The following is a 26644-nucleotide window of genomic DNA, read 5'->3' on the forward strand; positions in this document are numbered from 1 at the left end:
ATGTGGACAACATTTCTGGCATGGTCAGTTTGCTCAGTAGCTCACATTGTACAATGTTATACAGTGCTCGGGTTTAAATCTGGAAAAGCATGGCTCTGCAAAAGAGATGGAAGCAATGTCAAATCAAGGTCTCTTTTGAAAACACTATTGGTTGGATTTAGAGAAAGTTTTAGGTTTGCAAGTGTACACTAAGGGATCTGTACCATAAACCCCAGCTACTTTTGGATGTTTATAATAAAGATGTGTATCTGAAACGTACAACAAAATACCTTAAGTAGCATATTTCTGATTCACAAACATGTAGACAGCGCCCTCTAGTGGATTTGTCATCTGAAATGTGCAATGAAACTAACCCATAGCAATATATTTAATGCTTCGCAAAAATGCAGATCAAGGCACATGTCTCCAATAAGCCTGGGCTCTGCTAATGTCTACATTGCCAGTTTAGGACATTACATACGCGACATATACAGTTGAAAAAGATTTTTTTCAACAAAATTTTAAACATAATTGTTTAAATAACTAATTTCTAATATCAGATTTCTTTTATCATGATTTCTTTTATATCTATTTGACTAGATATTTTTCAAGACACATCTTAAAGTGACATTTAAAGGCTTAACTACACTATTAGACTTTACCAGGCTTTTTACAGTGAGTAGCTGTAACCACTGTAATGGTTTGGTTACAGTGAGTAGCTGGCAACAGTGTTGTCAGAAAATTACTGTATAGAGCGGTAGCAGTAACTGGAAACTGCTTACAGGTAATTACTGTACTGTAGTGTTCCAACTCACAGTATTATACTGCATAATGGTGTTACTAAATTTAATCAGTATTTTTAAGTGTTATTAAATTAGACAGCATATCATTTCTTTAGACAAATGTATTTTATTGTTTTGGCAGCAAACAAATATACAACAGAAAATGTACAACAAAAAAAGGTGCGAAGGTTTGCTGTGCATCTTAGCGACCTAACTGAGGAGATTAGAATTTAATGGTCTTTATGTGTATAATATTTGGTTATTTGTCAAAAACATTACACTATTAGCATATGTACATTATGGAAATAGGCAATATCCAATGAATAAATATACTTAAATGAAAGTAACGTAAGAAGTTATATGAGGAGAGGCTAACTAGCTAACAACGTAGCCTTCAAGTACACAGTTCATGACAACAACAATATAACTTAATACAAAGACTTACAAATCCTAAAATCCATTCGAACACATTTTACTTACTCGTTGTAAATTCTTTTTCAAGGCTTAAAACATCAAACTCTGCATCTGAAGTGATAGACAGTATAGAGCACTCAGTAGTAAACAAGTCAAACACCTGGCTCTCTTAAAGGGCCAACATATTCTGAAAAAACTTTTTTCACAATTTTGTGTTTTGAATAAGACAGACATCCTGTGTATGTGTGTCAATGTCTAAATCACTGTTTTCTGCATTAAGATAAACGCACTATTCTATATATAACACAATAAAAGCATGACTGTTCAATGGTTGAACAGTAATTTACCATTTATTATCACAGTTACTACCTGTAATGGCTACACAAAGGTAATTACTGAAATTTATTCTTTGCACTACACAATCTCATGCAAATCCTGCTCGTTTTACAGTAAAAAATTGTTTCCTTTTATTACAGCAAAACACTGGCTATTTTAATAAGGCAAGGGCTAAAAGTGTAGGTTAGTTTTCAAAATAGGGTAATCAGGCAAATCATTGCATACAGTTGTTTGTTCTGTAGACAATAAAAAATATATTTGTATTGCTTAATGGGGTGAATAATATCGACCTTAAAATAGTAAAAAAAAGAAAATGTTTTTATTCTAGCTGAAATAAAACAAATAAGACTTTCCCGAAGAAACCAATAGGAAATACTGTAAAAAATGTCTTACTCTCTTTAACATAATTTGAGAAATATTTGAAAAAGAAAAAAAGTGCTAATAATTTTGACTTTACTGTTTAAGCACTTGGGTCAGCTTTCAGTCAGTGTCCTCACAATCATATGGTGGTAAAGCTCTGTGAAAGCCTGGCGTTTGCACGTCCTCTGGCACAGGTGCCAGCCTCTTACCAGGGCAGCTGCTCCCATTCGCTCAGCTCATCACAAACACCCCAGACGTCAAACCATTGCTTTTCTCATCTAAATTAGCAAACAATCATTTTTAATCATCTCTGCACACCTGGAATATGCAAATTATTATCACCTCCTTTTATGATTTTGGTGATTTAAAAAAAAAAATCCACTGACTGTCTTGGAAGTGAGAAGGTCGGCCAAGACTCAGCGCAGTTCAGCATGGCTCCAGAACGCCAACATTTCCATCCAAATCACGCCTTTTCTGATTTCTGAATCCTTTAACCTCAAATCGTCCTTTATTAATGTGAGACTTGGGCATGTTATCACACTTTTTATCACAGAGAATTAGTCTTATTTTATTAGCAAAATATGCACGCGTAATAGAGCAATAAATGTATGTTACATAGCATAAATGGATGTAAAAAATACAGGGGTTGGACAATGAAACTAAAAAGCCTGGATTTAGACCACAATAATTCATTAGTATGCTGTAGGGCTTTTTCTCAGCAACCAATACAGCATCAATTCATCTTGGGAATGAGAAATACAAGTACTGCACAGAGGCCAGAGGGATTTGCCATGATATTGCAGACCATATTATCACTGATCCACCACCATGCTTCATTCTGGGCATTCAACAGTCTGAGTGGTACGCTTCTTTGGGGCTTCTCCACACTGTAACTCTCCTGGATGTGAGAAAGACAGTGAAGGTGGACGCATCAGAGAACAAAACAAGTTTCAAGTTGTCCACAGCCCAAGATTTTCACTGCTGCCACCATTTTTTTTTTCTTTTTATAGCGCTTTTATTGTGTAAAAGTTGCTTAACATAGAAGTTCTAGTAATTAAAACTGTGTCAGTAGTCTTCAAGTTCAATTCAGTGTGTTTTAATTTTCACTGCTGAAAGTCCAAACACTGAAGTGCAAATCCATGGTTGCCATGTCCCAAATCTAGGCAATCTAGGCACCGGAGGCTAGAGAGCACTGGACGTCCATCGTGGAGAAGCTACCGGAGAATGCTGGACGTCCATCGTGGAGAAGCTGTAGGAATGAGATTCAAAACAAAAAATATGATGTAAACTTTTCTAAAGAAACTCATCCACTTATAGATTCATCCATACTAAAGCCTCATTCACACTATGAGCGACTTGCAGCGGCAAAGCGACAAGCGACTTCCTCAGTCTATGCAAGCCATATCAACCATTGGCAACCAAGTGGGCAACATTCTTGAGCGACAGCCAATCCAGTAGATCTCATGTGATCCTTTCTCTGCACCTGCAGAGGCTCCTGCAACTACATAACTCGTGGCTGAACTATCACAGTACGATGCACGGTTTGGGAAAGGAACGATGTAGTGCTGTGTCGCAGTTCCATCGTTTGAACCACGTTAGTTAGAATGTAAAACGCCCATCATGACGCTCTAAACGGAGTGGAGTAACAAGTTCTTTAGAGAAATAAAACATTGTATGTTTTTTTGTGGCAATTATATTGTTTTACAGGCATTTTTTTTAAAATCCATTAGGCTATTTGTTTTAGTAAAAACCATGCACTTGTTTTTCATATTAATTTAAATATATTTAAACGGCACATATAGGGCCAAAGTTTGCTTAATAAATATTATTGAGAATATTCCATATTCTAAAACATAAAACTACTTAACTAATGTGTTATAATCTCATATATAAATCATATAAATCATTAGTTTAATGGTTGTGATTTACAGTAGGCTATTTATTAAGAATAGGAAAAAAATCCTACTTAATAATAATATATTATTATTATTATTATTATTATTATTATTATTATTTAATTATTAATGTATCATTGTTGTTATTATTATTATTAAGTAGGACATTGTTTATTTATTTATTTGTTATACTTTTACACTACTTTAAATCTACTCATAGTTTTAAAACTTTTACAATTACACACTCAGCCACTGCAGAAATGTTCTAACCAACAGGCCCATACAGTACAGATACATTTCTTAATAAATAACCGAGTATAAAGTAAAAGCATTAACATAAGCTATATATTTTTTGTTTTCTCAAGCTTTGGAAATGTATTGTAAATTCCGCTTTTAAATAATAGATCACCAATAGCTTTCGTCATGAGCCATGGCTGCGTTCAAAATGGCAAATATGTTTTAAAAGTGCACTACAAAGGCAACGCAATTGTCAATATAAAGATTACTAAAACTGAACTGTAAAAACTACTTTAAAAGCAAATTACTCCTAAGAGAGATGAAATAATGCTTTTTATTTTTTAATAATTCCAAGTTTACATGTTGGAACATTATAAATTAATAGGGCATAGGGGTATAACTGGGAATAGAACAAATGTAAATGGACTAAGTTTGCCACATAGTTTGCAAATGTTTGTTGGAACGATGAATTTGGAAAACGCCAAATCAGCAAACTATGTTTGTAACAAGGAACTTGCAACCTTAGTAGATCAACCATTGTTTTCGGAAACGCACACCTGAGTGACAGGCAGCTACAAAGTCGCTGCTACTGTGAATGAGGCATAGCTTCTACTCCAACTGTATCGTGATTTGTTTAACATCGCAACCGATTTAAATCGTCACATATTTTAATACATTTTTAATCAATTTATCGTTACATCCTGTATGTATGTAATATAATTTCTGGATTTTCTATTTATTTTGGATAAAATAACAAAACAACTCATTACATTTATTACATTTAGTCACCAAATTATTTTAAATTTTGTATGCAAACATTATATTTTTAATTGCACGTTTTTTTTTTTTTTTTTATATTTGTTTCTAATAATTTTATGCTTTTACTTGTTCTCCACTGCCAACACAAATAAAGTCAAAACCACAGTAAAATAGACAGAAAATGAATGCTTATGGAAAGTAACAAAACATTTTAAATGGGAGTTGTGCTAAACAGTGTCTAGTAAATTGTATTGTCCCATCAACTAAACGAGCAGACTAAAAGTTGTCAGAATTTAGGAATCAATGTACATTTTTAAACTGAAGATGGTTAAAATAGCAAAACATATAAGTGTTAAACTTCTATCGTTTACTTATTCCAGCTGGATATATTCTAAGTTGCTTTATTTATCCGTGTTTGTAGCTCATCGAGTGTGACTTGTGGAGCATAAACAGTTTGAAACATGAACTGTCATAATGCTGATCTTGACCAATTAAGTTTGTAAGCAGTAAATCGACGTGCCGCCGGGGAGAAATGACACGCTGTCCAGCAAGAGGCATTTAGTGTGGTTACATTTCACCGCATTTCAGCTTTAACGGTTCAATTTCCAGACTCGGAGTTCTCCCTCCCTCACATACATGCATTAAAATGGATGGCTGTTATCTAACGTTAGACGCGTAACCTCAAACAGGGGGTGACTCTGCACGCATCAGTGCCCAGACAGTCTCCTTTAGACTTCATACACACCCTCCTGCATACGGGAGCAGATCTGCTTTCTTCGCCCTCTTTCTCCTTACTGCAATGCTAATCACTTCATCCACCAGCGCTGAAGATCTCGCCATGCTGGTAGGATCTCTCAGACTTTCATCTTGGTGAAGGTCATGGCCATTACGTTCTCTATTAACATTCTCCTTCTCACTCTCAGTCTCCCTGACTTCTTCTTTTTGGTCTGCTGTGTGTTTCTTTTTTTTTTCCCTGTCTCACTCTTCTACAGTCTTTGTTTCTTTTGTTAGCCCTGCTAGCTTGGCTTCGTGTGTACCAGGCTGTGAACGTGCCGAAGAAGCTTTTATCTGAGCAAAGTGGCCGCCGTAAAACAGCAGAGATGCAGCTTTTGTTTACAAGAAGTGTGTTCACCCTTAAAACAGGCTCCCTGACAGGCTGTTGCTTTATATTGACTCGCGGGCAAAAGGCTGTGATGTCTGAAAGAATGAAGGTGTTCTCTTAAATGTTTGGTTTGACTGAGTCCACTCGCGTGATCAAACTGCTTTCAGAAGCTTCACAGGGAATTGGCTCTTGGATTGCAGCATTGCCTTCTTGTGTGTGTGTGTGTGTGTGTTTTTAAAAGAATTCTGAAGAGATATGCGTTGTGGTTTTCCAACACAATCTAACGGAAATTCATTACTTTTTAATTTAGTGGCTAATTTGTATAAATTTGTATGATCTAATTCGTACAATTTAGTACGATTTGCTTATCCCCCAATGGTGGTTGGGTTTAGGGGTGTGGTTAGGTGTCACGCCTACTTTTTAAAATCGTACATTTTCATACGACCGAACTCGCACAAATTCGTACGAATTAGCCACTAAACTGTCAAAACGTAAAATACTTAAGTTTCCTCGTGAGATCAAGCTGGGTTTTCACAACAAGAAAAAAAAGCAGCACAAATGTTTTCAACATTGATGATCAGCCATGTAAATGTCATCAAATGTGATCCATGTTTCTGAGTTTGTAGGGAGAAAATAAAAACACCTCCCAAGAAATTTGACTATGCATAAAGCAAATGATCGTGTAAGTTGCTAAAAATGAAAATATCTGCGTTTCAAGTGTTTAAATTATTTATTTAACATTTTTTATCAGGATTTAATTTATTATTAATATTTTATTAATTCACAAACCCACTGCGGTTCATACTTGTAATGTAATGTTTAATTAATTTTCAATGTTTTCTCTTTGTTTAGTTTATTTTACAGCAGGGAAAAAAAGTATGGAACACTTCATGTTTTTTTTTTCCTGGGAATAATATTTCTAAAGGAGCTGTTGACATGAAACTTTGTTAAACCATATTTTGGATGTTAAACCATATTTTGGTTAAAAAACAAACAAACAATACTAACATAACAATGAAAACAAAACAAAGAAATCTGAAAAATTTGTAATGAGTTACATGTAATAACAATGGAATGACACAAAGAGGAAGTACTGAACTACTGAAGACCTCTCATATGGAGAATGAAGTCGCATGCATTAGTTAGATGTGAGTTTTTTTCACAGATTTCAACAGAGTGTTAAATTTTGATGGTTCTGTGGGTCTCGCCTATCAAATCTGAGCTTTAATTTGTATTTTACATTGGATTCAAGTCAGGTGATTGGCTGGGCCATTCTACAGCTTGTTTGGCTTTCTCTGAAAGCATTGAAGAGTTTCACTTGGCTGTGTTTTGCATCATCGTTTTGCTGAAATGTCCACCCTGATTTCATCTTCATCATCCTGCTCTAATGTAGATGTTGGACTGAAGCAGCTGATATTCATTTACAATGACGAAGGGCAGAGGGTTGCGGAAGAACTAGTGAGAGATTTCAGCTGCTGTCTGTTTCACGATGGGCTTGCAAAAATACAAGATATATCCAAGTGCAGCAATTGAGGTTTTAATAAAAAATACGGGGCCAGGCCAGGTACAAAAATCGAACAGAGACAAAAAGTACAACACAATAAACAAAAGTGAATCAAACAAAGTTTGAACAGGTATTCAAAAATATAATCATAACATGAAACAAAGTGAAGTGGCAGTGAGCAGACTAGGACCAGATAAGAGCCGGACAAAACAAAACAGAATCATGTAAACAGAGTGCGTGAGCAAACAGCAAAAATCTAAAGGCAAACTAAACACAATGTAACAAAGCTTATAAAGACAGCAATAATTAGACAATGACAGACAGCTTGAAACAGTTAGTGATCACGTGAACTACAAAACAGGAACAAACCAAAACATAACTAGTGTCCAGAAAAGCACAAGATGGCACTACAGCAGACGTGACAGTCTGGGCTTCACTGCCTTTCTATACCTCCCTTTCTTCATGTGTTCAATACTTGTTGCCTGTGTCGTTTCCTTTTATTACACATAACTTCATTTGTAAACTAATTAGATTTGTTTTCTTTGCATACTGAATATGAATTTCTTTGGTTGTTATCAACATCCGGTGAAAATTTCAAGTCAACAGCACCTTCAGAAATATGTTTTCTGAGAAAAATGGTGACGTGTTTAATACTTATTTTCCCTGCTGTATATACCAAGTTAGATAAAAAAGAAAAGCAGCTCAAATATTTTAAACATTTATAATTATAAGAAATGTTTCTTCAGAACCAAATCAAAACATTGCAATATGTCCTGACGGATCATTTGCGTTGAAGGCTGAAGTAATGATGCTGAAATATAATTAACGCCATGTTTCACATTCTTTATTTTTTATCAGAACTACTGAAGCCTTGGTGAGCTTAAAGAGATACATATTTAAAATATCTTCTGTAGTGTTTAACAAAAGAAAGAAACTTCCAACGGCTTATAACCACTTGATGAATTGAGTACATAGTGAGTGTATTTTCATTTTTGGATGAACTATTCCTTTAAAATATCTTTCACCCTAAATATTCCGTGTATTACATTAAATATTACATTACATGCATTAAATATTACAATAATATTAGATACTTAATATTACATTAAACTGAATTAAAACTGCTTGCATAACCTGAAAAAGTTTTAAGAATAGTTTTAAGTTCTAAGAAATAAATTAACTTAATTAACAGACCTGCCGCTTACTGGAAGTTTGCTCTTTTTCAGACCAATTTCTATAAACCCTAGAGATGGTTGTGCGTGAAAATCCCAGTAGGTCAGCTGTTTCTAAAATACTCCGACCAACCCGTCTAGCAACAACAACCATGTTACGTCCGAAGTCACTTAAATCACCTTTCTTCCTCATTCTGATGCTTGGTTTGAACTGCAGCAGATCGTCTTGACCAGGGGTGCTCAATCCTGTTCCTGGAGATCTACCTTCCTGTACAGTTTAGCTCCAACCCTGATCAAAGTCACCTGAACAAATTAAATAAAACCTGAAATCCACTTGATAATTACAGACAGGTGTGTTTGATAAGGGTTGCAACTGAAATCTGCAGGAAGGTAGATCTCCAGGAACAGGATTGGCCACCCCTGGTCTTGACCATAGCTGCGTTCCAAATGGCACACTATACGCTCATGCACTATGTACTTATGCACTTACACACTCAACAGGATAGTATATGTATGTAGTGGCGTCCCAAATGGCACACTAATGTTTTTTTTACTAAGCAGAAATTCAAACCGTTTCCCTGATGACGTTTGCCGGTTGCCTAATCAGTGAAATAAACGACCGATTTATCAAATGTTACCTGCCGTGAGTATAACCGCATTCACCATCGGGAGGCGCTATAATCACTCTTGTAGGAAAATTTTGCTTTCACCATCCAAAATAAATAAAGTAAATCAACATGTGCGTCCGATAGCTCCGCCCCTTTTCGCTACGTAAGCAAACCTGCGGTCGTTGAGTGCGTGAAGTTTCCATTGATACACACTTCATTTTAGCGGCTGAATGAGTGCATCATCCGGGTAATTAAAGTGCACTTATTATTTTTTGAGTTTTCAGTGTGGACACACTACTTGCACTATTTATACTACAAAATGGCGTAGAATAGTGCATAAGTATGCGATTTGGGACGCAGCTCATGTCTACATGAATAAATGCATTGAGTTGCTGCCATGTCATTGGCTGACTAGAAATTTGCGTTAACGAGCAGTTAGACAGGTGTACCTAATAAAGTGACCAGTGAGTGTATATTTCCACGCATTAGTTATTGCTCTTTTTTGTTTATTTTTTAAATATACATTATTACTGTGTTGTCATTTATTTATTTATTTGTCTGTTTTCATTAATAATTTCTTAATATCAAATCAGTTTTAGGTTTTTAATGTTTTATTGTTACTTTTCGGCATGTCCTGTATAAAGACTGGTCAACCTTATCCGAAATTCCCTTTTTCTTCACCTCACCTTTGTTCTATCTAAACAGTGTTCAAGTCTCAAAACTGCTGTTATCTTCCATCATCCGTTTCCTTCTTATCCAGTTTTCTTCACCTGTCCTTCACTTTTTCCATATCTGGACACACACTGCTCTTTTTTACCTCTGACTTCCTCATTTCCATCCATCCCTGGCCTTATCCCTGAATCCCTTCATGTTCCCCCGTCTGTGTTTTCCCAGTGTTCCTGTATCTCTCTCGTCCTCTGTTGGTCTCTCTCTCTCTCTCTCTTATATTCCCCAGTGTAATGAGATGGCTGTGTTGGGCCGGGTCACTGCCTTTCTCTCTATCTCTCTCTCTCTCTCTCTTTGAGAAACAGTATAGCGGAGTTAGGAAAGGGAGATTAGACACATCAAACCATCGTAGCCTCAATGCACACTGGGCAGTCTGGGTATTTTTAGATGACTGTTTCGCATTCCGCAGGTCCCACAGATTAAGCGTCAACCACACACACACACACACACACACACACACACACGCACACACACAACACATAAAGTGAGAGAACGGGCGGAAAGGTTAACCTGCATGCCAACCCACGGAAATATACAAACAGTCAAGAAGAAAAGAAATGCAGCATACTGTGGTCTATCGGTGTATTCAGAGGCAGACATAACATCCCTCTTAGAAGATGTTTTTCTTATTGCACATAAGAATTTGAGTATATTAATATTTCTTTTATGTTCAGTATGCCTTAAATGAGAAAAACATTTAATAAGCCAGACATCCACTGCTAGATAGGAACTGATAACATGTAACTTGGATTGCGTAATCAGATTTTTGCTCATAGATTAAGTACTCGTCATTTAATTTACTTGTAATAAGATTTTGGTTTTTATTGGTTTTATATTGCTAAATATTATTGACTTTAAAATGTTTTTTTTAATGTTTTTAATTAAAAACGGTTTTTATTCTAGCTGAAATAAAACAAAAAAGGCTTTCTTCAAAATAAAAAAAATATTAAAAGAAATAACGTGAAAAATTCTTTGCTCTGTTAAATATTATTTGTGAAACATTTGAAAAGGAAAACAATCACAGGAGGGCGGATCATTTTGACTTAACCTGTATATTCCAAGTTAGACAAAAAAAGTTAGATGAAAAAGTAATCTAGAAGTAAAGTGCCTAAAATGAGTAACCTATAATACACTACCTGACAAAAGTCTTGTTGTCGATCCCAGTTGTAAGAGCAACAAATAATAGCTTGACTTCTAATTGATCATTTGGAAAAGAGGCAGAAGGTAGATTTTTCTGATCTGTTGAACTGCATAGCAATCATCATAAATACTGCAGAAGACCCAAGATTCTCATAGAAATCAGTCAAGTTTGGTGAAGGAAAAATCATGGTTTGGGGTTACCTTTAGTATGAGGGCATGCAAGAGATCTGCAGAGTGGATGGTAACATCAACAGCCTGAGGAATCAAGACATGTGTGCTGCCCATTACATTACAAACTATAGGAGAGGGCAAATTCTTCAGCAGGATAGCGCTCCTCATATTTCAGCCTCCACATTAAAGTCCCTGAAAGCAAAGAAGGAAAGCAAGCTCTAGGATTGGCCAGCCAAGCCACCAGATATGAACATTATTAAGAATGTCTGGGGTAAGATGAAGGAGGAGGCATTGAAGATAAATCCAATGAGTCTTGATTAACTCTGGAGTCCTGCAAGAACACTTTCTTTGCCATTCCAGACCTTACTGTCTTAACTAAATAACTAAAATTGTAAATATAATCATCTTTTATATTTGGTAAAATAAGAGTAAACATAAATCTAAAGGCTTTTGCCTTTGATATAAGCCACTGCTGATGTCTTTCTGAAAGTTATTCCAAATATATATATATATATATATATATATATATATATATATATACAATGAAAATAAGAAATATACATAAAAAACTTTTTATACATATGTACATTTGACTTACACATTGATGTTTAACTGGGTTGACTTGTAGACACCTGAGAGTTCAGATGACTATTAATAAGTCATTTGAGTCATTGTAGAGATGTATGGATGCAGTCCTCTAAGCTCATGGGAGTCATAGACACTATTAACGCTTTTTCCACTGCACCATGACTTCATATTCTATACTGTACATTATTTCTGTTAAGTGACAAGACTTTTGTCTAAGCAAAGTCAGACCATAAGACCACAACCACTGTAACCGCAACATCACAGAGGAACTTCTTCTGAAACAAATATTTTCCAAAACACTGAATTCCCCTGACTATAAAGAGTTTGAGCGTTTAATTAGCTCTATTGCTAAATCTAATAGTCTAATACCTATAATATATAAGCAACAAACTTCCATAAAAGCATCCTATAAAACATGCAGCTTCTCAAAGGTCCCTCTTTTTATGCAGTTTTGTTTTCTTCAGGAAAAAATTTACATTAATGCTGTAAACTGTGTTTAATTGAGCTAATCGTACTTCACTGTTATCGGTAGATGAGCGTTAAACATAATTATATGAAATATTCCATTCTGTAAATGATGACTGTTCCATTTCTTTTGTGTGCTTAGATTCCATAAGGGCCTGTTCATAAGTGACTGAATTGGAACGCTCGACATAGGCAGCAAGTCAGCAGCACACAACGCAAATAGCACTGAAACATGAAGCACAATGGATATTCAACTTACTGTGCATTCCAATTGTTTGATGGTAGTTTTAAATGAATTGTACAGTATATTTGACTGAATAATCTTTTATATAGACAGTATTATGAGAAAAAAAGTTCTGAAATAATATGAAATGAGCTGTTTCTTATATTTCAATGTGACTAATCGAATACATTAGCAGTAACATAGCATGCAAAAATAAAACGATTTTTGCATTGGATTTTTTCGATTGGAGCCTAATAATCAGAGCGTGAGTATTTGTGTTGCACATACTTGTTGTTACCGAACAGGCTGGTCATTAGTGTTTGGAATTTTAATGCAAAGCCATTTCTAGGGTTCAGAGAGACTGGGCTGATGTTGAGCTCAGATGAGAATAAGGTAACTTTTTCCAGTTGATTCAATGGCTTTATATGATGAGAATTTTGGTGCTCTGTTTTGGTCAGAACTTGATATCTTAGGTCCATGTCTTTTGTCCACTCTCAAATATTATAAACAAATTGAGTAATTTAAGCAAATATATATTTTTGATTTCCCTTGGTTTTCTGGTTTTCTGATGGATGACCGCTTTTGAGTAACTTTCTTTTTAATTGAATCTCTGAATCAACTCAGATCTGTGGCTCTTCTTCATCTGACAGACTGGTCATTTTTGGGTTAAAACTGTTGCTTCCCCGACACTTCCTTCCTTCCTTCCTTCCTTCCTTCCTTCCTTCCTTCCTTCCTTCTTGCCTTCTTTCCTTCCTTCCTTCCTTCCTTCCTTTCTTCCTTCCTTCTTGCCTTCTTTCCTTCCTTCCTTCCTTCCTTCCTTTCTTCCTTCCTTCCTTTCTTCCTTCCTTCTTGCCTTCTTTCCTTCCTTCCTTCCTTCCTTCCTTCCTTCCTTTCTTCCTTCCTTCTTGCCTTCCTTCCTTCCTTCCTTCCTTCCTCCCTTCATTCATTTATAAAGAGTTCCTAATACAGCAATTGTACTGTACAGTTTCAACTTATGTATCCACAGTAGACGTGATTAGTGGCCTTTACTGTACTTAAAAAAAGTAAGTATATATGGTGCATTAAATTTACAATGTAGATGAAACATGGATGATTATAAAAAATAGGCAAAGTCAACAGCGTTTTTTTTTTTTTTTTAAGTTATCCCTTTAATCTGTGGGCTACTGTACATTTCTGTCTAAATTTAAGCTCATTAACCACAAACCAGTGTTTTACTTTTATTGCTCTCTGAAAATATTGTCAGGAGTTTTTATTTAAAAAATGAATGATAACTTAAATGCATATTCAGCAAATATTAGAAAAAACAAATTATTTTGTGAATTTCCTTCACATCCCTTGGGTGATTGTAATGAATATTATCATGCTAACAAAGTTATTTGTGGTGCTTGTCTATACAGAAAAAAGCCCCTGAATTAATTTTGTTTCTTCTCTGATATCTGGAAAACTCAAATCAAACTCAAAATTAAAGATGACAGGATTTAAATATTTAGGTGAATTATTCTTTTAATTCAGGAATTGTGGGGGAAAAAACAAATAATTTTAATCAGATCAAGAAAACACACCTTGGTATCAGGTAGTGCTGCACAATATATTATTTCTGCATATCTCAATGTAGTCATTTGCAATAGACACATTGCAGCATATGCAATGTTGAAATTGTACTGTTTGTAGCTTTAATAACGATTAATTTTATTGAATTATCCATAACGAAGACTACACTATTTTGCTAGTACTATTTTGCATTTGATTATTTAATTCCTGTTTACTTGAATATTGTTAAACTCCTCAAAAAACAATAAAAAATTGTGTATTTGAGTTGTATCTGTTGTGTTTATCCATGCTTGTAGGTTGTTTATTATAATTTAAGCAGTGTAAAATAATAAATTCTTTCCAAACACAGATATTCAAGTCATCAATTGTATTCATATCACAATACATATTGCAAAACTACTACTACTACTACTGCTACTACTACTTCTACTACTACTACTACTACTAAAACTACTACTACTACTACTACTATTAATAATAATAATGCTACTGAAAATTCTCTTGGATAAACAAATTTAATTCTTGGAGAAGCAGATTCAAAGAAATTCAGTTACATCGAGACTGTAAATTACTAAAAGAGTTCACCCCACATTTTTTATTTACTCATCATTTACTCAACCAAGTGGTTCCAAACCTTTATAAATCTTTTGTTGTTGTTGTTGAACACAAGAGAAGATGCATGTTGAAACATTTTAGAAACATCTAACCATTAACTTTTATAGTCAATGGTTACAGATTTCCAACATTTTTCAAAATATATTAATATATGTTAATTATTATTATTATTTACAGAATATTGCAATGTACGATTTTTCTGATACCGTGCAGATCTAGTACGGTACCAGGTGTTACAGGGTCTTAGATGGTGCCATTTGAACGAATTTATGTTGGGAGCACTATGATGTTGTCTAGGTAGACAGCTCATTAGGTTTTGGAACAAGGCTATTGTATGACAGGTGGGACTGTCGGTAAGTAGAGTAATTAACACTGATTAGATGAGCTAACGATGCTTTCACACATTGCCTGTGTGTGTGTGTGTGTGTGTGTGTGTGTGTGTGTGTGTGTGTGTGTGTGTGTGTGTGTGTATGTGTGTGTGTGTGTGCGCGCATTGAGTATTATTGTTTGTTCTTTCGTGCGAAAGTGAAAAGTGGAAAAGTAACAGCTGTGGTGGGAAAGACAAAGAAGCACGCTGGAAGTGCATTTCAGCATTTGCTAAAATTCTCTGTGTTTATAGTTTAGACTATAGCATTAAAGGGATAGTTCGCTCAGAAATTAAATATCTGTTATCATTTACCCACTACTCACTTGCCCTAAATAATGTTTAAGGTTCTTTCTTCTGTAGAGCACAATAGAACATACAGAATTTTGACTGACGTTGGAAACCTGTAATACTGACTATGAAAGTCAATGGTTAGATTTTTCTAACATACTTCAACATGTTTTCTTTTCTGATCAACAAAAAACAAGATTCATACAGGTTTTGAAGCACTTGAGGTTGAGTAAATGATGAGTAAATAAAATTTTTTGGTCCAAACTCTTTTATTAATATTAATATTATTATAGAGTAAATGATGAGAAGTTTTATAGATTAGTTTTATAGTATTATAAAGTAAATGATGAAGTTTTCCATTGAATATAAACAGAAGGCAATGACTCCATTTACATGCACATAAATAATGTGATTATGTCCAATAATCAGAATAAGAACTTAATCCTGTTATGACATGTTTACATGTCAAGATTGAACCTCTTTGATTTACACGCAACTTACATATTCATAGCATATTTAACCACATTCATTTATATTCATTCAAATCGCATTCCACAGATGGCACGCTGGAGACAAAGTGTGCACCCTCACAAGCACATGCAGTTAGAACAGAATGTTAATAGCATGATTATATACAGTGTACAGATGCCTGTATCATACCTGTCAACCCTACCGTTTTTCCCGGGATTCTCCCGTATTTTACAGTTCTATCCCGCTACCATCCTGTATAGGTATTTTCCCGTATTTGTCCTGTATTTGTAATCTTTCTAAAAAGGGTGGCAATAATATACACAACACTTACCGCCGAACAACCAGGGGATGCCCCTCGCTTTTAAATGTGAGTCTTTTCTGTGATTTTGCTTTATTTAGGCATAAAAACACTTTAAAATATATATATACTGTATATAAAAATGTCGGGATTCTCTTCGTTTTCATTACAGGTGCTGTGGCCCCTTCTATGCAATCCTCAAAACAGTCATATAGCGGTGCGTGACTGTCAGCTGATGTGCTCTATAGTGATAGACGCAATAGATAAATAGATGTCGATCTTGGTGTTTTTTTGTTTTTCAAACACAACTAATTTTGTCTTAAGTAACGTTAGATGTATTGTTAGATGTGTGCATTTGTAAAGTGACACCTGTTATTTAATTCAATCAAATGAAAAATCTAAATAAATGAGAGATTTAATCGTTGTTCTTTAATCAGAATGTGTAAGTTGTACAGTAAGGAACAGATTAAAGAGATTTGATTGCTTGATTCTATTTCTTTATAATAGCTATTAATTTTAATAAGATGAAATGTTTGCTAATTTATTTGCTGCTAAGGTAAACTATTTTTTTTCTTTTATAAACAATACAACATATCACTGACCGTTTAACTGTTTGTTTACAATGAAACAGCTGTAGAAGAACATATTTAGTGATTTTTTTTTTAATTATTTATATTTTTTTGGGGGGGGGGGGGGGGGGGGGGAACATACGTTCTAGTATGTAAAACATACACTCACCGGCCACTTTATTTGGTACATCTGTCCAACTGTTTGTTAATGCACATTTCTAATCAGCCAATCACATGTCAGCATCTTTAGCATTTGGGCATGTAGACATGGTCAAGACGATCTGCTACATTTCAAACCGAGCATCACAATGTGGAAGAAAGGTCATTTATGTGACTTTGAACGTGGCATGGTTGTTTATGGGTCAATGACGTGACGCTCATTTTTTTGTGTCCATGTCTTTTAAATAAATTCAAGTAGGTTACAGTTTCAAAATAAATAAGCAAATTACTTGCATACATTCTCTATTTTGAGGACCAAGTTTAATTTTTTGGTTTTAATCCATTTTAAGAAAATTTTTAGGGGATTATTGCAAGAATGTCAATGTGGTGTAACCAAAAAAAATTGGTACCAAATAGTTTACCTTGTTTAAAAAAAGTGAAAGCCTCAATGAAACATTGTATCGGCTAGTCTGGCATAATTTTACATTAGACATATTTAATAGTAAATAAAGGTAAATATAGCACAATTGTTTTAAATATTATAATTCATTTGGGGAATTTTTTCTGTCACCTCAAATTTCTGAAATGTCAAGATGGTGTAACCACCATTTATTGAGCCATTTTGTTAATATTGTGCACAAGACAGTTAGACAGGAAATTGAATCACAGAGAAGAACTCTTGATAAGACTAATTGCTGCATGCAAAGGTTAGTAACTCTTTTTAAAATGTGAGATACTTTGACCTTTTTAAGGTATGGTCAGCTATTCTTAGATATGCATGTCAAATGGTAAGACCCCAGAAATGCACTGATAATTGTTCATAATTATAAAAATAAGTATTATATTTAAAAGTTAAATTTGAAATATTCCCACCAAGCCCATGTGCTTACATAGATGTTATTGATAATGCCTGTCAAATTTCATTTTAAATTGAAATGTCAAGGGGTGTAACTGGTTACACCATTTGACTCGTATAGCAGGAGTCTTTCTGTCAGGGGTCAATTTAGTCAAATATCATTAGTTCATGATGCTGATCAAAAATGCGACATAAATTAAACTACTATTTGTGTTCATAGTGTAGATTATTTATTTATTTTTGTTTGAGAAATAGGTGCTTAATCCACAACCTTACTATTAAAGCTCTGTAAACATAGGATAAAATTATTTTACTGCACAACATGAATGTTTTTTTTTTGTTTATGTTAATCCATGTTTATATTCACACAATATAATGTACACACTCTCTCATTCACACACACATTCATACACTACAGTCAATTTAGTTTTTCTAATTCACCTATACCGCAAGTCTTTGGACTGTGGGGGAAACTGGAGCTCCCAGAGGAAACCCATGTCAACTCCACACAGTAAGCCATCCTGGTCCATCTTGGACTCAAACCAGCAACCTTCTTGCTGTGAGACAACTGTGCTAACCATTAGCCACTGTATCACCCTCCTTTGAAATGTTGTAAGTATTTTTTTTCTTCTTGAGAAAGTCTTATTTCTTTTAGTTTGGATAGAATAAAAGCAGTTTTTAAAATGTTTAAGCAGTTTTTAAGGTCAATATTGTTAGCCTTCTTAAATACAGAACAAACCACAGTTACCCAATGACTTGGCCAATAGATCTTACTTGCCTAATTAACCTAATTATATTTTTAAATGTCACTTTAGGCTGAATACTAATGTCTTACAAATTATCTAGTCAAATATTATGTGCTGTCATCATGGCAAAGATTACGGAAGAAATCAGTTATCAGAATTTAGTCATTTAAACTATTTTGTTTAGAAATGTGTTGACAATAATATTCTCTCTGTTAAAGAGAACTTGGGAATTTCTTTTTTAAATAAAAGAAAAAATTAACATGGGAAATGAAACAAGGTTGACAAGCCTCTATAGACTGAGTGCACACAGCCTTAAGTTTTGGAGGTTTTCATACTTGATGCGCTTGCTGTTGTACTATTATTATTAACAACTGGAGGTGACTCGGAGGAACTTTAATGATGAAAAGTTGTGAAGAACAAGTCAGAAGTTGCTAAACAAATGAATTGCAGTTGAAATCAGTTTTGTTTGGGTTTTTTTACAGCATGTCTGATAAAAAATTTTCTTCTGGAGAAAGTCTTATTTGTTTTATTTAGGCTAGAATAAAAGCAATTTTTAAAAGCCATTTTGAGGTAAAAATTATTGGCCCTTTTAAGCTTTTTCCCCGCGATAGTCTACAGAACAAACCATGGATATACAATAACTTATCTAATTACTCTAACCTGCCTAGTTAACCTAATTAAGCCTTTAAATGCTACTTTAAGCTGTATAGAAGTGTCTTGAAGAATATCTAGTCTAATATTATTTACTGTCATCATGGCAAAGAGAAAATAAATCAGTTATTAGAGATGAGTTATTAAAACTATTATGTGTTGAAAATGTGTTGAAAAAACCTTCTCTCTGTTAAACCGAAATTGGGGAAAAAATAACAGGGGAGCTAATAGCTCAGGGGGACTAATAATAATTCTGCATAATTCTGAAGTTAACTGTATAAAATAAATAGTTTGTGGATAAGTTGTGGATACACTCATGAAATTATTTGTTGTCAGTCAGTCGTGTATGCTTACAAAAATTGGCCTTTAATCCCAGCACCAAGGCAACAACGAGTAAGCAGCAGTTCTTACGTACTAGTGATTTACGTACAGTGTTTGGCAAATTGTTTCTAAATAGCTTAAAAGTAAAATAGTGGATTTTTTTCTAATATCATCTACTTATTTTTATTTTAATTAAGCCAACTGAAAAGAAACAGTGATGGAAAAGGTGTTAAATGTTAAACATGTTTCTTTAGTTTGTTAATATTCTATTGATGAGGGCCACACATTTAATGTAAAGGATGTTATTACTTGGTGTATTAAAGTTCAGCAACCTGGTTTCATTGTTCTAAACACATTTGTCAATGACAATCCCACTGAAATTGTTGACTTTCATTCTTAATTTGAATTGATTTTAATTGTCTATTTCAAAATCTTTGGCTGTAGAAGCAACACTGTCAGGTGGTGTAACTGGTTTTTGTCAATTGGTGTAACCAGTATTTTACATAAAAATATAATTATGTACATGGAAATAATGTGAAATTAAAATTAAAACACTTAGTTTTGTGTAATAAAATAGTTTTTAACATTTTTTTACATAATTTGTCAAAGATTATTTAGAAACCAGAAGTGTTTTTAGCATGTGTCTGGCCGAATATTGCAAAAACTCATTAAAATGTACATTTAGAGATAATGCGAATACAATAAATGTTATTGTGGTATTTTAAAATGAAGTATTTATTTCAGTGTGTACACTTGCATATCATCTAGGAGGAGTAAATTATTTAATATTTCACAATTTTTGGCAGTTACACCATTTGACATTTTCAGTTGCATTCAGTCTTAATGTCTGTAAAAAATGGTGTAAATGTTATTTTTAATTACATAAAATCAACATGAATACAATCTGTACATTTTAAAATATCTGACGGATGCTTTTAAATCAACTTTGTAAAAGATTTTTAAATTTCCCATCTTGCCAAACCTGTTTTGTCACTGACCCATATACCAAACGAGCTGGTCGTAGTATTTCAGAAACTGCTGATCTACTGGGATTTTCACGCACAACCATCTTTAGGGTTAACAGAAAATTGAGAAAATATACAGTAAGTGGCAGTTCTGTGGGCGCAAATACCTTGTTGATTTCAGGGGTCAGGGAGAATGGCCAGATCTCAATCCAAAAGAGCACCTTTGGGATGTGGTGGAACGGGAGATTCGCATCATGAATGTGCAGCTGACAAATCTGCAGCAACTGCGTGATGCTATAAAGTCAATATGGACCAAAATTTCTGAGGTTTCCAGTACCTTAGTGAATCTATGCCATGCAGGATTAAGGCAGTTCTGTAGGCAAACGAGGGTCCAACCTAGTACTAGTAAGGTGTAACTAATAAAGTGGCTGGTCAATGTACATGTAAACACTCTCAATGTTAGATTTACACCCACAGCAACACCCCGACAGCAGAGCTGAGCAGAGGGATGATGTTTTTTTTAAGAAACGCACCAAACTCAGCACAGCACTAACTGAACAACCCACCAGCACCTTGATTTATGTCTCCCTGCCTGATACAGTGCTTCAAAAGCAGCCACACAAACACAAAGCAAATGGATTACATGTGTACCTGTGCGGACTGTCACTTGCTCAAGGATATGATTATAACCCTGGTTCTTCACTCAATCAGGCAGGAACCGCTCGCATTCTTCTCAAGGGTCTCTGGTGTGACTTTTGCCCCTGGAGTTATTCTATGATTAGCCTTTGAGCAGGAAACTGAACACGAATTGCTATGGGGCTTCTATTGGCTCCTGAACTAATAACCAATTTGTTGGCTTTTATGTGGTGTGTGTATATATAAATGACTATATACACACAGGTGCGCGCATGCTTTTTCAAACGGTAATTGTCATCAAAATATATCCCAAACGCCCAGCATGGAGCAAGGCGGGTGTTTGATGTGAATGTATTCGCTGAGGGGGGCGGCAATCATTTGCCACAAGCAAACAAACATATTGCGCATTGCAGCAGCTGCTCGTATATAACGGCTGCAGTTCACTTTCCGTAGTCCCTGAATTTATGGTCCATTTATGGTTTAGTAGCTTGATTCATTGCGAAATCCTAGCGCTAATGCTCCTGGCAAGTAACAGTCCGGCCTCTGAGGTTCCCCTCAGGGTGTGGGTGGATGACAGAGCCAGACGAGGATTCACTGTTGACTCCCACACACACACACACACACACATTGACACGGGAAACAGTATCCTACATTAATCATTGCAAATGGGATTCAAAGGGGTGCCACTTGCTTCGCATTTGGTTTGGATTCTTGTGTTTTGTTGTGGCAGAAATGAGGCTTGCATGTCAGATGTAAATTCTTGCATCAGGCTTTTATTCCAAAGTGTTGCCACTTTTTATTGACTGTAGAGAGGGAATTTCCTTAGAGAAAAAAAAAACATGTTAATCCCTTTATATTTAGCAGTATTAGTAGAGTTTGACCTTTAAAAAACTCAAATTGAATACGCACAATGTAATCATGGCTGCGTCTGTAATCGCGTACTACTCGGTAGGTACTGCATTTGAATTTGAATTTACTATATTGAATATATATATATATATATATATATATATATATATATATATATATATATATATATATATATATATATATATATATATATATATATCTACTATATTGAATTTACTGAAAAGTACATTCTATATAGTATGAATGTGAGTAGTATGAATGGAACTCGGATGTACTATATTTGCCACTTTGTCGTGATCACGTTTCCTACCTGCATCAGTTGCATCACTTTACTCCCATTCATGAATTTTCTTGCAGTGCAACATGGCATAGTGTAGCGTTTATTGCATGCGCACTTCAGAATCTCGTCGGAATTAGTTAGTCATCTGGGTGCCTCTCGCATGCTGTTTTCGAATTCTCTGAATTCAGACATGCCACTCAGCTCGCATACTGTTTTTAGCGTACTATATAGTAATGCTGGGCAATATATCTAGTACTGAGGATATATCGATATGATTCCCCAACACGATGCGGGATTATCCAATATCATTCATATTAATATAGGTTGTATTTGTTGCACTCCAAGGTAGCACGCGAGCTCCACTCCCACAAATGTGCGCATGCACAAAGGAATGATTCACTCCATGAGTCATACAAAAGATTTGTTCAAAATGTATGAATCGTTCAAGAACGACCCATCACTGTAGAATTAATTTTAGAGTCATTTTGAACAAATCTTTTTTTTTTTTTTATTGATGGTTAATTTCACTGTGGTGACTAATGATAGTTGTGAGGAATGGGCCCAAAGAAAGTTTACAAAAAAAAAACCCAGATATACATTTTCTATTTTTTACCTGACAGCAAGAAGGTTGCTGGTTCAAGTTCCGGCTGGGTCAGTTGGCCTTTTTGTGTGGAGTTCGCATGTTCTCCCTGTGTTTGTGTGAGTTTCCTTCGGGTGCTCCAGTTTCCCCCACAGTCCAAAGACATGCGGTGTTGGTGAACTGAATAAGCTAAATTGGCCTTAGTGTATGTGTGTGAATGAGAGTGTATGGGTGTTTCCCAGTGTTGGGTTACAGCTGGAAGGGCATGCACACTGTAAAATATGCTGGATAAGTTCACGGTTCATTCTGATGTGCAGTGGCGACCCCTGATTAATGTAGAGACTAAGAAAATGAGTGAACAAATACATTTTTTAGCAAATCGTGACTTTAATTCATTACATACTTCCTCAATTTTGTTAATTTTTAGCATCAAAATAAAAAGACTGCACAGACCAGATTCATGCATGGGCAGTTTTCATGGTAAGTCATATTTAGGCAATCACTTGGGGTTTTATATGCTTTGAAAATTCACACATTGGTATTACCTGATGACCTCTAGTCATTTGTAACAATTGCAGTGGTTGTCTGTGATCTTAGGGTGCTTTCACACCTGCCTTATTTAGTTCGATTGAATTGCACTAGAGTTCGTTTTCCCTCTTGGTGCGGTTCGTTTGGGCAGGTGAGAATGCAGCAATCGTACTCGAGTGCGCACCAAAAGCGAACCACATAAGCGTACTGAGACCTGCTTGAAGAGGTGGTCTCAGTACGCTTTCAAACGATTTGTGGTGAGAACATGAACTGAACTAAAACAGGTCCAATCGAAAAAAGAAGTGCGCCTTTTGGACTAATCCAGCTGCCGTAGGCCGATGCGCTGTGCATTATGGGATATGAAGGAAAAATATTTGTTGACAGCACATTACCAACAGAGAGAGGGGAAAACATTACCTGATGGATCATTGGTAATATTTCTGTAAGATGACCATGTCGCACTTTAGCTAAATTAACGACATTTTATGTCGGCCGGTTTTGTTTACTTGTGGGAGTTCATTGGCATTTTCCCGCACGTAAATTCTAACCAATCGATAAGCAGTTTAGGAAATATGTTTAACAACATCTGGCCAATGAGAGATGTGGATTTTGTCAGATGACTGCATTTTGGTTCGTTTCACTGGTTCCGACCAAAGCCAGCAGTGTGGTGTGTAAACGACCCAAAACGACCCAACAATGTATTATTTATTGCCCTTGGTCCAGACCAAATGAAGCGAACTACAGGTGTGAAAGCACCCTTAATTTGGGACAATAGAGCAGTCTCAATCCTGGGAAATAAAAGAGAAAGACTTACTGAAGGTTTCAGTATTACATGTTCTATTTTAACTCCATGTAAAGTACACACACTAACCACATTTTCTTTATCCGTGGTATTTCCTAACACACACTTAACTTCTGGCACGAAACCTAGTTATGCCAGGCCTTTGTTAACATGCAGAGAGAGAGCAAATGAACCCTCAGGGATATGTAAAACAAAGTATCCCTGGACGGCTTCCCAATACGTCCAAAGAAATCTGCGATAATAGGGCAGGCATTCACATTTATCTGCAACCCCGCAATCAAACCACAACCCTCACACTCCATTTCAGAAGCCATCCTATTTGTAAGGTATCCAAACACTCCCAGTAATTTCGGCGCTGTGCTTGTCGAGCTTTCGAACCCAGGCTAATTTACGGCGCCATTACCAGTTTAGCCGGACACTAAGAGGAACAGTTGCTCCCTCTGACATTTCTTACCTCTGAAGAGCCATTAAGACAAATAGCCTCTCGCCTTCTCCGCTGGCTTGATGAAGGACACTGACCTTCTGATGGGGGCCTTATTTGATGTGAACCTGATAGCACCATCTTTCCAGCAGACAGATCCCACCTCTATTCCCAGAATGCCTTTGGGAGACAGTTTGATGTAATGGGAGTTATATAAGTTAGATGTACATTCTCTCAAGAGCCGAGAGCAGAGAGAGAGGTGACGAGAGACAGAGAGAGAGTCTTAGATGGTTGTAAATTTTTAATTTATTTGGTGCAGCGGCAGCTTCTGTGTCCTGCCCTCATGCACTCACACTCTGTCCCTGTTGAACTTGAGCCACGACAGCCTCAAACCGTACGCATGGGTCTGTGTTATTGTGTACAAAGTGTAAATAATTACTCAAAGCTTTCTGGTCGGGCGCCCTAGCTCAGGGGTGTTTGTGCAGTAATTTCAAAAGGTTGGTTATTTTCGTGATACAATCAAATATTCATGGCGGATAGAGGCCTTCCGATGACGCAGCCACTCGTGGAGATGAGGCGCTCAAACAAAGACATTTACAGAGGATAAGCGCATTTGATATGTTTGAATTACTGCGCATTAGTTTAAATCGTGTTAATCTGTACTTTTAAAACGCTCTCTTAAAGGTCAAGTGTGTAATTTCAGAACGACTAAGCTGAGTTTTCAAGATGGTTTTGGGCTATTTTCCAATTATCAGACTGTTAAAGATGGACTGAAACCAGGAGAATGGAGTCAGATTCCAACATCCATTTGATGGCCAGTCAGGGTGTGAATTACAAGGGGGTTAACCACAAAACAAGATGCAGGGGGGTCAGCCCTTTAACTAGTGACAAATAGTTTGCTCAGTGTCCAAAAAAAAAAAAAAAAAATCATTCAAATGAGTTCATATACAGTTGAAGCTCAAATTATTAGCCCTCCTAAATTATTAGCCCCCCTTTATTTATTTTTTTCTCGTCAATTTCTCTTTAATGGATTTTTTTCAACACATTTCTAAACATAAAAGTTCTAATAACTAATTTCTAATGACTAATTTATTTTATTTTTTGTCATGAAGACAGTACAGTATATTTTACCAAATATTTTTCAAGACACTAGTATTCAGCCTAAAGTGACATTTAAAAGCTTTACTAGGTTTGTTAGGCAAGTTAGGGTAATTAGGCAACAGTGGTTTGTTCTCTAGACAATCGAAAAAAAATATTGCTTTTATATATTAATATAAATATATTGTTATAATATAAAAGTAATTGTATAAATATGTTTTTTTTTTTTTTTAAAACTGCTTTTATTGTAGCTGAAATAAAACTTTCTCCTGAAGAAAAAATATTATAGTAGATCGTTACGATCACCAGTGATCTAGCCTGTGCAGATCGGTCACTATATGAAATACAACTCCATGAAGTTTTTGCACTCACACGCCAGTTCCTGATTACTCACACATTTGGATGCTCATGATGGACTGATTACTAGGACTATAAAGACATCTCATTCACACACACTCTTTGCTGAGTCTTGGAAACCATAAGTGAGCGTAACAAAGCATTTTCCTTGTCGTGCCTTGCCTTGCCTTGTTGTGTTTTGGCCTTTGCTTTGTTTTACTGTTGATGTTGTTTTGCCGCCTGTCCCGATTGTTCACCTGTACTCTGACCACACTTTTAAATTATATGCTACTGTATGTCCCTGTTTTGACCTTTGCCTGCCTGATCATTCTTAATAAATTGCCCCACATCCTATTGCTACAGAAGTACTGTAAAAATAAAACATAATTTGGGAAATATTTGAACAAGAAATTTACAGAGGGCTGATCATTTTGACTTCAACTGTACATTTGACCATCCCTATAACGTTTTATACCATTGTTAATGCATGACCGCACACTGCAGTCTATGCGGGAAAATATTCACTGATTGCCATGCTGTGCATGTAAAATATTACAAACAAAAGGCACAGAAAATAGTGCTAATCATTTGAACCATGCACCACACAAACCATTTGTCAGCTCGGCTCCAAAGGTAGCACAGAGTGAATTTAAAGTGACCAGCATACAGCCCCAAAATTCCAGCACGAAGTGCTTAAATTAAAGCACAAGAGTGTTTCAGCATACATTACAAGTGATATAAACTATTAAACAAAATCTTTCTCTACAGCACTGAT

The 26644-nt window shown here is 35.5% G+C and overlaps 1 protein-coding gene and 1 long non-coding RNA gene across 4 annotated transcripts in view; one reads left to right on the forward strand and one right to left on the reverse strand.

Annotated features, from left to right (window-relative positions):
• Positions 1-26644, forward strand: part of efna3a (ephrin-A3a) — a 195964-nt gene that overhangs the window by 120871 nt on the left and 48449 nt on the right. The gene's annotated exons all lie outside the window — the stretch shown is intronic.
• LOC141379007 (uncharacterized) lies at positions 870-24684 on the reverse strand. Its single transcript, XR_012394896.1, has 3 exons — positions 24469-24684; positions 11216-11377; positions 870-3120 (listed from the first exon to the last, which is right to left on the reverse strand). It is a non-coding gene; the product is annotated as an uncharacterized lncRNA (long non-coding RNA).

The sequence above is a fragment of the Danio rerio genome, chromosome 19 (assembly GCF_049306965.1).
Source record: "Danio rerio strain Tuebingen ecotype United States chromosome 19, GRCz12tu, whole genome shotgun sequence".
NCBI lineage: Eukaryota > Metazoa > Chordata > Actinopteri > Cypriniformes > Danionidae > Danio > Danio rerio.